The 13194-nt window shown below is 46.6% G+C and overlaps 1 protein-coding gene across 1 annotated transcript in view; it reads left to right on the forward strand.

Annotated features, from left to right (window-relative positions):
- Nucleotides 1-13194, forward strand: part of LOC147718371 (phosphatidylinositol 3,4,5-trisphosphate 5-phosphatase 2-like) — a 447492-nt gene that overhangs the window by 279167 nt on the left and 155131 nt on the right. The window lies entirely within an intron of this gene.

The raw sequence follows: 13194 nt of genomic DNA on the forward strand, positions 1-13194 counted from the left end.
CAAGCAAAGGAGTGACATAAACGCCATCAAAAAACATTGAGGGTAATTGTATATATTCATCATTCAGAAAGCGCAGGGTCAGGTCTAGCAGAACACTGTGGAGGGCAGGAGGAGACCTGGCTTACTCAGTAGGTGGGGGGGAAGAGCTTGGATCAAACGAAAATCAGTCTTATGATGGAATACAGCATAGAGTTGTCTTCGAATGAGACCAGGAAAACAACATTTGTGGAGTCATTTTGGAGTGGGTGAAAGGTAAGAGAGATTCATCTCTGCAAAAAAACAAATAGTGCAGCTCATTGGGCCATATATATCAAGCAAATTCGCATTCGCAAAGGGCGAAATGGTATGTATTAAGCAAAATGTAGTGCAAAACAAGAAATCACAAAATTTGCTATTCCTTATTTTGCAATTGCATTTAAGGAATCACAAATTTTGCGATTCCTTAAATGCAATGTTTGAAGCAAAAAAAATTTGCAAAATGTCCTTAAGGAATCGCAAATTACCACCAACTTCTAGTTGGTGGTAAGTTGCGAATTCCTTGAAAAATGCACATTTTTACATTTTTCAAAGTGCCATGTGACGCATGTGCCACATGTGCACCCATGCATATTTCAGGGGTGCAACAGGGTGTTTAGCAAATTGCGAATCGCAAATTGAGAATAACTTTCCCATTCATTCCTATGGGCCTCCTTGCCCATAGAAATGAATGGGAAAGTATTCCTTAATTGTGATTTGCAATTTGCTAATCGCAATTAAGGAATTTTAAGGAATCGCAACAAAAATGCGATTTTGTACATACCTCCCTATTTGTGATTCTCAAATAGCGATTTCTTAAAAATCGCTATTTGGGAATCGCAAATCAGGTTGATGATACATATGACCCTTAGTTCATAAGGTGTCTCCAGAACAAGAGGGATTTCATATCTCTTTCCAAAGATTCAAAGAGTTGTGGGTCGGAAACTCTGGGCGGATGGAGTTCCAAAGTTTGGAGCACATCCTGGAGAAGGAGCAGGAGATTGTTGTTTCCTCAATCTTGGTCATTCTAGATGGAGCGAGTTCGCACTCCTTGTGGCACGGCTTGTGTGAGCTAGGTACATCTTGGGATTGGGAATGCCATAAGTAGGGCATTGCCATACGCCTAGAGATTATTAGGTTTCAGATCCAAAATGAATGATTTAATTGGTTTTAGGATTTTCAGCTGGGCATTTGCCGTTATGGTATTCAGGTGAGCCAGAAGATTCAGCTACTTGTCGATGGTGACCCCAAGACATCTGGAGCACTCACTGATTTTGGGGTGAACAGTGGTTAGAGGTTCTATGCACAGATTCAAGAGAAAAGGAAAGACAAAGGACCTTTGAGGTACTCCCTGGGCACTGAGAGTTCGGTTCGGCAAAATGCTTGTCTAATGTAGCAAATTAGTAGCCATATGCCATTACCACTCTGTGCATTGATCTATCCCAAGGTGTCCATATCATGAATATCATACCAATTCCAACCACCTTCCCCCAAACCGTGACAACTTTCCATGGCATCCCCATGCAGTATAAACCAAACTTTTGCATATGTAACAAGGACCCCCTGAAGAATTAAATTTCGTAATTTCCTAGGTCAGGGAAAAGAACATATTTGGAAAATAACAACCTAGGCAATTAACCATAGTGAATAGTTTTAAGGTCAGAAAGACATATACACATGGACTACAGCTGCTAAAAAATACAGTTTTATTAATTAGTTAACACAGGTTAAAAAAGGTTCATTATATAACACAAAATAGCAATAAAAAATCTCATAGTGCAGTAGACAATCACAATTTGACACTTAACAAAACATAAAATTTTTTATATTGACTAGGTGGCATGGAGGTTCAATCTCAGATTGAACCTCCATGCCACCTAGTCAATATAAAAATTTTTATGTTTTGTTAAGTGTCAAATTGTGATTGTCTACTGCACTATGAGATTTTTTATTGCTATTTTGTGTTATATAATGAACCTTTTTTAACCTGTGTTAACTAATTAATAAAACTGTATTTTTTAGCAGCTGTAGTCCATGTGTATATGTCTTTCTGACCTTAAAACTATTCACTATGGTTAATTGCCTAGGTTGTTATTTTCCAAATATGTATAAACCAAACTTTCCAGCGTAGGACCGTCTTCCATGCCCTGTTTCGCAGCGGAGCTTTGACCCTCCAATTCCTTGGTACGTCTCTTTTGGTGATCAGTGCCCAGGCCAAGGAGTATTTGAGTTGCTCTGTTACCATCAGTCTGATCTCACAGCCCTAATAGGGCCACCTCGAGTTGCGAAGCCACCAGTTGACCCGTGACCGTGACAAGGCAGCAATGGGCTCCCTTTTCAGTAAGGTATTATATAAGGGAACAGTCCTAGGTCAGGTGCTTAAAGATACCTCTCTCGTCATGGCATCTAGTACAATGTAAGAAGTCTCCAGTCTCATTTCAGATAACCTTTCAGGGGTATAATAGGTGTGATGCAAGTAACTAAACTGGATCAGGCGTAAACAGGAGAAGATAGGTAGGGTGCACAAAGCCATCTTGGCCTCCCTCCATTTGTCATCCTCTAGTGCACCAAAGCCTGTTTACCAGCTAACCAGCAACTGGTTAACGGGTCTCTGGAGTTGATAATCAAAGAGCAACATAACCTCGAGATCACACCTTTTTCTAGAGGTTCTAAGTAGTTTAGACTCTAAGGGGTTATATTCCGGGGGCTTACAAGTTGCGATTGCATGGGTTCGAGCATGTGACGCAGTTGATGGAATCGGAAATTTGGACTTATTCATACAGTACGTGCTGCTTACGGTAGCGATGGGATTAATGCAGTCTCCTTCCCAAATTTCCTTGAGGCGGGAAATACCGGTGGAGTCGTCCCATGCTTTAAATGTCAAAGCCATTCTGGCGGCCGTGAGTAGGTCGCCTGCGAAAGGGGAGTTTCTAACGTAATTTGCTCATATAGGTCCATATGAGTTAGTGCTTTGTGCCTCACCATGAAAAACAATGTAGTGACCTCAGGAAGGTGTCCATCTGAGCGTAGGGGAATGGCATTAGAAATGGATTGGGTTGGTGTCCCAAAACCAATGCAGTACTAGCCTATCTGCTGGGTCATCCCCATTCCCAAACATTCAATCATTAACAGTGGGAAGATGACAGACGGTTGGTTCCTGGAAAACAGACATGGACTGGTGCATGCTCCAGGAGAAGACAGTTTATGTAGCCAGGGGATGTCCGCAGAAATAGGTTGACATCTGGTCCAGCTGGAATGACTATAGGGGCCACATTTGCAAACACCCCCCAGATTTCCCAGGCTGACGAACCACTCGCATTGTTGAATATATGATGATGAACTGTATTGAATACTATCATTGGTATGCAACCTCCTTTCTTCTGCTTTGATTTTCCTACGGTACCATTGTATTTTATTAAAGTAAGATGAGAGACCCAGTAGGATAGCTGAATGGAAGCCGTGCCCTGCAACCCCCTCCCAAAAATAGCTTGTGTGCATTTGGCCCAAGGCACTCTGGGTCATTTGAACATTGATAGATATCGTTGTATAGTTGTTTTAAGGTTATCAAAGAAGGATTGTGGGAACACATAAACCGACTTTTGGAGTGTGTATAAACATTATGGAAGAGCAATTATTTTATACAAGGCGATGCTGCCTGTTATGGAGACAGCAAGGCGGCCCATCGGCTCATCCAGCTGCATCAGCCAGGGAGAGATATTATGCATACTAGGTTGCTGGGGGCACGGAGTAATATGGATTCCCAGATGTTAAGCGGTATCGCTACTGATGAAGATGTGGCTGCCATGGCATCACACCGTCGGATGCATCTAGAGGGGCCAACAGAGACTTATCCGAGATCACTGCAAGGCCAGTATACAAATGCCGTGATACAGGGGTACGCGATCTTCTGGCTGATCCACCCACCGAAAGCTCTCGACCAAAGAATGTGTCCTGATCCTCTCTGCTGAGGACTCGACTGTCAGTGCGAACAGGAGTGGAGATAAGGGACATCCCTGCCTGGCGCCCCTCTGGATCGAGAATGGTTTTGAGAGAACCCCATTGACTGTCACCCGGGCCCAAAGTGATGAATATAATATATGCAGGTAGGCCAGAAACCGGGAGCCAAAACACGCTTTCTGAAGGGCTTGGAGTGGGAACCTCCAACTAAGAGAGAAGGAGGCTTTTTCAAAAACTAACAACAGTAGAGCATGCAGACCCAGCAACTCCCTTCTCCTGGCCATTATGAAGAGTCATCTCTGCAAACAGTGATTAGTGTCTGGGTGCACAAGGTACATAATAACCTGAACTAAGCAGTTAGCAAGTATCTTAGCTAGGACTTTGGGCTCTGCATTTATAAGTGAGATCGGCCGATAAGAGGAGCAGCGCTCAGGTGGCTTAGTGGGTTTTGGAAGCACCTCGATTGTTGCCCCGCACAAGTCCAGTGGCACATCACCCACATCCTTCACTCTCTGCAGACATGAGTGTAGGTGGGAGCAGGCTAGTGACAGAAACGTTTTATAAAATTCCACAGGTAAGTCGTTTCAGCTCGTTGTTTTCCCAAGACTGTACCAATAACGGTCTCTCAAGTTTCACCAAGAATTATGAGCTTGTCTGCCATTCATCTTCCAGGCATATTTTGAGCCAAGAACTGTGCCACTTCTCCAGTTAAATTCGAAGTGTCCAGACCATGCAAAGATCGTTCCTGTAAAATGAACCTAGCCCTTTTTCTGGCAAGATAGGCTAAGGTTTTCTTAGTTTCCACAGACTATCCTCCTAGAGCAAACATCTGTCACCCTACCCAGAATTCATTTGCGCTTGATATCTGTCCATGTGTAGCAGCGTAAATACCGTGGCTACCTTATTGACACCTATCTACAGAAGACTTCGGTGTTTATCACTTTCTTTTTGTGCCCTTAAGAACTCTTCTGTAATGCACATATAGGTGGGTCGCGATCACCAACACAGAAGAACCCCATGGTTATCAGCTCTCAAAATGAACCCAGAAAATCCACAAGATGACCACCTGTCAAAGAATATCCAGAGGAGAAAGCTCTCCACCCCTCAAAAAATTACCTTGCATATTTCCACTTCTCACTGTGCCTGGCAAAGTAAACCCACAAAACCCTCATAATCACCTCCTCTCAACATGTAACCAGAGCAAGTCTAAATTCTTCACCTCTCAGCCAACCCCAGGAAAAACTCCCACAGTTACCGCATTTAAAATGTAGCTAGATGAACCCACAATCACCACCTCCCACCTCTACTCCATCTCGCAAAACCTTTTCAGAAGAAGCCATTCTTGACAACTCTGATAGCAAACAAAAACCAACACAATGGTCCTCACCTCCTCAAGTGTACCCAGAAGACCAGCAGGGTCTCCATCCCTCAAACCCTCATTAAAAGAGTCTATATATGACACTTGTGATAACTAACAAAGACCAACACTGTGGTCCTTACATCCCACTGTCAATCATTCAATCAATCAGGCGTTTGTTAAGCGCGACTAATCACCCGTAAGGGTCTCAAAGGGGGGGGGGGGGGGGGGTGGTTGCAGGTTCCAGTCCATCAAGGGGGGGCGGAGGTCTGTTGAAGAGCCAAGTTTTGAGGTTTCTTGCGTAAATGGGGAGCAATGTCTGTCTGAGGTGGAGCGGCAGGGTGTTCCAGGCTCGGGCCGCGAGGAAGGAGAAGGAGGGGCCTCCCGATCTGGTCTTTCTGGTGCGGGGGACCACGGCGTAGGGGAGCTGGGCTGATCATAGGGTCCTCAGGGGTGCGTGGAATTTGAGTCAGCTGTTCAGGTCCAGTGTCGTGGGTGAGCATCTTGAATGTGACTCTAGCTTCAATGGGGAGCCAGTGGAGTGTGCGCAGGTGCTGGGAGATGTGGCAGTGTCTTGGCAGGTCAAGGACCAGTCTTGCAGGGGCATTCTGGATGTTCTGTAGCTTGCGGGTGAGGTTATTTTGTTATTCCGGCGTAGAGTGTGTTGCGGTAGTCGAGTCTGCTGGTGACCAGGGCATGTGTGACGGTCTTTCTGTGTTCGAGGGGGATCCATTTGAAGGTCTTATATCGGAGGCTGAGGGTGTTGAAGCAGGAGGATGAGACTGAGTTGATCTGGCAATCTATTTTGAGCTAGGAGTCCAGGATGATTCCCAGGTTGCGTGCGTGGTCCGTGGGGGTGGGCGGGCTTCCGAGGGCGGGGGCCACCAGGTGTCGTTCCATGCATCAGGGTTTGGGCCCATGATGAGTACTTCTGTTTTGTTGGTGTTTAGTAGGAGGCAGCTGTTTTTCATCCATTTGGCGACTGCTTCCATGCCTTCTCGAAAATTGTGTATGGAGGTGTTGGGTTGGTTGGATAGGGAGAGGATGAGTTGGGTGTCGTCTGCGTATGACACAATGTTGAGTCCGTAGGTTCTGACGATGGGGGCGTGCGAAGCCATGTAGATGTTGAGTGTAGGGCTGAGAGAGGACCCCTGGGGTGGTAGGTGGTAGGTGTAGGGTCGGAGAGGAAAGGGGGGAGTCTGACCCACTGCGTTCTGCCAGAGAGGAAGGAGCAGATCCAGTTGAGGGCCTTGTCTTGGATCCCTGTGTCTTGGAGTCTGCCTATTAGAGTGCAGTGAGAGACTGTGTCAAACGCCGCTGGGAGGTCGAGGAGGATTAGGACTGCTGTTTCTCCTTTGTCCAGTAGGGTGTGGATGTTTTCTGTTGCAAAGAGGAGGGCTGTTTCCGTACTGTGTTTTTGTCTGAAGCCGTATTGGAAGGAGTCGAGGATGTTGTGCTCTTCGATGAATGTGGTGAGTTGGCTGTTCATGGCTTTTTCGATGACTTTCGCTGGCAAACGGAGCAGGGAGTTGGATATGTGGTGTTTTAGGTCGGTGGGGTCCACCGAGGGTTTCTTCAAGAGTGGGTTGACCTCGGTGTGTTTCCAGTCATCGGGGAACGTGGCGGTTGCCAGGGAGCGGTTGATGGTGTGGCAGAGGATGGGTGCGATGGTGTCGGCGGCTCTGTTGAAAATGTGGTGGGGGTAGGGGTCGATGGGGGCCCCGGAGTGGATTGACTTCATCGTCTTCAGTGTGTCTTCGGTGGTGAGGGCTGTTCAGTTGTCGATCGCTGGCTTCAGGGTGTACTGTAATGTGTACTTGGGAGAACCTCCTGGGCACCATCTATTCAAATCTTCCCAGACAAACCCCATTCCTTTCATGTAAAAACTGGTACACAAGAAAACCCCATGCTTGGTACCTGTTAGAAATGGGATCTCTGGTTGGCTAAGACTTGCGCCAAAGCCAGGCAGAGACCACCACTCTAGTCAGGGCTGGGGAGTTACACACCAAAGAAAACCCATGCTCACCCCCTTGGTAGCTTGGCACGAACAGTCAGGCTTATTCCGGAGGCCATGTGTAAAGCATTTGCGCACGCACACAACAGCAACAACATCCCAGGCACACTACAAAAGGAACTCCACACAAGGTTATATAAAAAATAGCCTTTGTATTCTCAAAACACATTAGAATAGTAAACACATCATGTACACTGTGCCAGCTGGCACTGGGCAATATTTACAAGGGATTATATACACCTGACAGGGTCACATGGACCACTGTCAAAACCATCACAAAGTGAACTCAGTAAAAGTAAATCAGATCATAAACGTACAACCAGTAAACAATGGTAATCACTGTACTTAGCATCAGCCTGTGACATAAACTACATCATGCACAGTATCACATCAGGCGCAGATTACATTCTGCGCCAACCTCACCATCATAAACACATGAGGCAATCATCTCACAAGTCCAAACGCATTAGGCCCTAACCTCCTAAGTATAACTCACATTAGGGGAGGAGATCACACAGTGAAACATAATCTCACTAGCATAAACCATGCTATGCAAAACAACCTCATAATCATAAACCATATTTAGAGGTATCAAACAGGGTGCATAAAACATACTACACACAGTACATTTCCTAGCACCAAAATACTGTTAGCACAAAAATCATGTTAGCGCATAAATCACATTAGGGCCTGGTGCCCTATAAAGGTAACAATCCCACTGGCCAACTGGCCATCTCAAAAAGGGGGCTCAAATGTCTTATGTCCACGGTGCGCCACTGCGTAAAACCTAAATGTTGCAGCTGCCCACTACTTGCTGGGCAGCTGGGAAAGTGTGGGGCAAAGGAGTGCATCTCACTCCTGACTTCGCAAGACCCCAAAAGAACTATGCGCCTAAACGGTGCAGCTGCCCACTACTTGCTGGACAGCTGTAAACAATCAAATGCGGCATGGGCTCTCACTGGCCCTTGAAATAACTGTGCCCAACATTGGAGCCATGTGGCTCTAGGAATAAGCATGTCCCCAAGCACTGGGGAAAGGACACGGGCCCCTTGGGCCCTAGAAACAATCCTTTGTCCCCTTGGTTAGAGCCATCTGGGCTCTAAAACAAATACTGCGGGCGGTGGAGCCATCTGGCTCTGAAAAACAACTGATGCCCCCATGGAGCGCACTGGATCCTGAAAATAGGTATGCGAGCGTTGGAGCCACACACAGGCTCTAGAGATAACCAGGCCCCCAAACGTTGGAGCACCCTGGCTCTGGGGAAACACGGGACCCTGGGACCTCAGGACCCACCACGGGCCCTTGAAATAAAGATGGCCATCGATGGAGCAGCCCGCTCTCCTGGCGGGACCGCTCAGACCCTGCCTCTCCCCACCCGGACTCCCTTGCAGAACTCACCAGCTGGGGGGCGGAGGCAGGACTCCTCTGACTGTGGCAATAGCACTTCTCTCCCGCTCGCGGTGGGGGCAGGCACCAGCAATGTGCCTCGCGCCCTCTCCTCCTTTCACCTCTCCTGGCTGGCGCCCGCGGGGCTCTCCCTCAGCAATGGGAGCCCCGCACGGACAGGCACCATCTCTCCTACTCCGGGCGGCTTCTCAAGATGTCTTCAGGCTGCCGGGCGTGCGCGGGACTTCCTCCTCAAAACCGGAAGTCCTGCCCGCCGTCATGCACCTGGTGGCATGACTTCCGTTTTCGCCGCAGGCTGCGACGAAGATTTCAACAGCGGAAAATGAGGGGTGGGCTCCCTCGAAAATAAAAATAAAGCTAACATGCGGGGTGGGCACCCGCTAGGGCTCACATAAACGGGGTGGGCACCTGCATTAATTTATAAAATACAACAAAGACGCAGGGTGGGCACCTGCGCACTGGAACTCATTAAATAAGTGGGGTGGGCACCTGCGATGAAGGCAGTACAGGCGTGGGAGTCCCCATGTCGGGATTCCCTCGCAGAAGATTACAGCCCAGCACTGCAGGGCTACAATAAACCACTCCCAGAGGGACAATAAAGCACAGAGAGAAAGCCTGGGGCATTAAAAATAAAGCCAGCACTCACAAGGTGCTGGGGCTACCCCCAAAGTCTCTTCAGGGTCCTGGAAATACTCAAGCAAAGCAGAAGGGTCCCAAGAAGTCCTCCAGCCATCCAGGGTCAGGGCAGGGCCCAGGGAGGCAAGCCTTACCCTGAGCCCCAGCAGCAGCACGCCCCTGGTAGATTCAAATCAAGAACAAGAACATTTTCATGGGGTCACAGCCCCTTCTTTTATACCACTAAATCCTTTGTTCTACAACTGTAGGGCAAGGGGAGAACCAGATACAACTGGTTCTGGAGCACTTTGTTTTGCTCAGCTCCCCTCTCAATTCACAGGACAGGCCAGGGACATCAGACGCACCTCTGGAGGTGGAGCCAGCATTGTGGAGGGAAGGCACAGCCCTATTCAGGTCCCAGGTGCAACTCCTCCCTTCCATCTACATGCAGATCTCCCTATTCACCGCCGGGCAGACCCATCCTGGCTCCTGGAGCCAGGCACACCAGCCACCTCCTGTCAATCACAAGCCAGACATGTAATTCACATCAGGCAGGCAGGCACTACACACAGAAATGCCAACTTTTAAAAGTGGCACTTCTCCACTAGTCACAATAAATCTGTGCACACCATTGCGCAGCATTTATTCTCACAAGTTTGCACTTACCAAACTCACCCCTGCACTCCTCTCACATCGGGAATTACCATGGACACACATTTCCCCCATGCGTTCTTATGGGAGGCAGGCCAATCTCACCACACCCACTCAGAGAGCGCACACCCTTTACACTGGGACACAGTGCTAAAGTGCGCAGAGGCCAAAAGTCACTACCATCAGGTCACATTAAAAGGCAAAAAGTTCAGGGGTGAACCTGCCAAAAGGGCCAAGTCCAACAGTACCCATCACTTTAACCCTGTGGTTGTGACCTAACAAAGGGTACCCACAAGAACCCCATTCTTGTCATCTCTTGAAGTTTACAAAGATTAATAATGATCCTGTGGGTCTCCTGTCATAAGGTTTACCCAGGTGAACTCATTGCATGCCATCTCTCAGCATCTACTCACAAGCAAGGCCACTATCATTATGCAATTTTGTGGCTGCTGCATTTTCCACGTAATTATGGATTTGCCACATTTGCCTCATAATCCATCCTTTGCTTTATAATGTGCAGAATAAAAAAAAACAAATTTCTAGCTCAGACAGATCAAATTTTACTAAAGGCGAGATGGCACATGTTGCCACAAAGTGGAAGGCATTTTGCAAAGGTTAACTGTTCAGCTTTCAGTTGTATATTGCTGTATCTGGTTGTTAAACTGGTACTACAGTGTTAGTATGTGTAATAAAAATGACAAAATAATGAAGAAATACTATCACAAAATGCACTGCATTATGCCATAGAATTTGCCTTTTCTTGCTGCATAATTCAGTCAACCCTGCAGCATAATTTGGTCCTCCCCTGCAGTATAATTCCAGTGACCTTGTCCATAAGAACCTCATGCTTGCCACCTCAGCGGTTAAAGTAAATGAAAACTATACAGAGGACAAAAGGTGTTGTTTTAAAAAACTAGTACAAAAATAGTTAATTACTCTGCACATAATAGTAATGCAAGTGAGAGATATACGCAAATAGGGCAAGTGCATAGACAATAAGCACTGCTTAATTATAAACATAATCAACAAGATTGGGTGTCAAAAACATGCCACTCACTATAAACAATGTTGTTTATACTATGGTATTATTAAAACCTCTGTTCATTTTATCAGATGGTTCAAATGGAAGTCATGACTACTTTAGTTCCATATGCTGCTGAAAACATTGTGTAACGAGGTCCACTACTTATAATAATTTGAAGGTGGTGGATAAATAGCAAATGAAGGTTATAACTAAAACTTTAAATTTTTTTAAGTCTCTCTAGTTTCAACTTGGTTTGTATAGGGAAAATAGGTTTTCCTCACTATAACTAAGTTTTATCTTTGTTTTTTTCATTGAAGTTTAAAAAATTCTTTAAATGTGTTTCAAATCATAGAGTACAGTGTCGTAAGTGGAGAGTTGTTATGTGGAGTGTCGTACAGTACAGAGGAGGAGAGTGTTGTAAAATCTATTGTCATAGACTGGAGTATAGGATCGAGTGGAGTAGAGTGCTGCTCCTCTCCAATTAAGATGATTTCAATGAACTATAGACATCTATGCCTGCATTTCAATTACTTATATAGAACATACTGTTCTCCAGTTACCATGAATACATTAGTATACTTAGATAAGTCCAGAATTCCAAAGGTGTTCCTGGGATATGGCAGATTTTTTTGTTATGTTGTGCCCGATGATAGCCTCCTCTTGGCGAAGGGCAAACGAGGACATAGAAGACAGTGCTGGCTGCACAATGGTACTGACCCTGAAGGCCCTGCTGGGGCAGGTAGCAGAAGGCCCTGTGTCTGTTAGGATACTCACTTTCCTGGTAACATTACTAGCAGAGGGCAGAGCTGCCATGGCCTGGGTGAAAGACCCTCGGCTCAGGATAGATGCCTGGATTCAGGGTGCCGCCTTCTGCAATGACTTGGCTGATTGCTTCTCTGGGTTGTTGCTACAACAGAGTAAATCCAAGCGATATGTGGAGGCCACTGAGGGGGTATGTAGATCGCCAAGCTCAAACTCATACTTAACATTCACAAAGCCACTGAAATGGTACTGCTGCTGTGATGGGCTTTTGGTACTAGTCAGTCAGATGTATCATCACGGTCCACTGTACTCACCTACAAAATGAATGGACTTAGAGTACGTTATATTTGATTCAATGTATTGGAAACTGGACTTTGAGCTGCAGGGCTCCATGGCAGGGTTGGAGTTGACTAAAAACGAGGTTGAAACAAGTCACAAATAGAGAAGATGTTGTCAAATAAAGACATTCTAGATGTATTACGCTTTGCGGTGTCCTGAATGATTTTGTATGCTTGCACTACGCATGTACTATGTACTGAACCGAAAACTCTAATTAAAGTCCCTAAAGTAACCTGTTGTATATTTGTACTTCAGTCAATATGCCTACTTGTGTCAGTAGTCCCTTCTTAGTGTACCTACCTTCCCTACCTCCCATAGTACCTAAGAGTGTTCTATCTTGTATGCGAAGGTTCCAGGCTTGGCAGTTGATGGTCTGGTCAGCTGTGAGCAGGGCCGGACTGAGAACCAAAACCGGCCCTGGCAAAGTGCTCGGCCGGCCCCCTAGGGGTGCGACCGAACTCTTTGTCGGGCGGTTTTCTGCCGATTTTGGTACAGGGCCGCTTTTGCAGCTAAGCTCAAAACCGGCCCCCACCCTTGCGGCGCACCGGGGGATTGCCCGGTGCCCGCAACGGCCAGTCCGGGCCTGGCTGTGAGGTTTTTTGCTCTGCTGTCTTGCACTATCTTAATAAATCCAACTTAATAACCTGAAGACGTGTCCTGCTGCCTACCTAATCTATTTACAACATAACCCCATCTTGCTACTGCTCAAATTGTGCCCAGAAGGAGCCCTGGATTGCAGCTTCCATGTTGAATACTTCACCAGAGGACGTCGTCCAGGAGGAAGGGCAAGGCTGGTGCGGTGCCCAGCACAGGACGAGAGTTAAGCTGGTTGAGTGTGGCAATCAGATTCATTTATGCTTGAAAGCAAGGGCGGTTTGCTTTAAGTATCATTTGTTAGGTAAACCATCATTGATAGCAAGCAAGAACTAGAGGTTTCATGAAGGGGTTTCGTACACAGTGGAGGGAAGTGAACTTCCTGGGAAGTAGAGTTTGCAGGGAGGAGAGTAAGTGAGATTCAAGAGGTACAATTTAAAGGACTGTGCAGTATTGGTG

Source organism: Lissotriton vulgaris, chromosome 4_1 (genome assembly GCF_964263255.1).
Source record: "Lissotriton vulgaris chromosome 4_1, aLisVul1.2, whole genome shotgun sequence".
Classification (NCBI taxonomy): Eukaryota; Metazoa; Chordata; class Amphibia; order Caudata; family Salamandridae; genus Lissotriton; species Lissotriton vulgaris.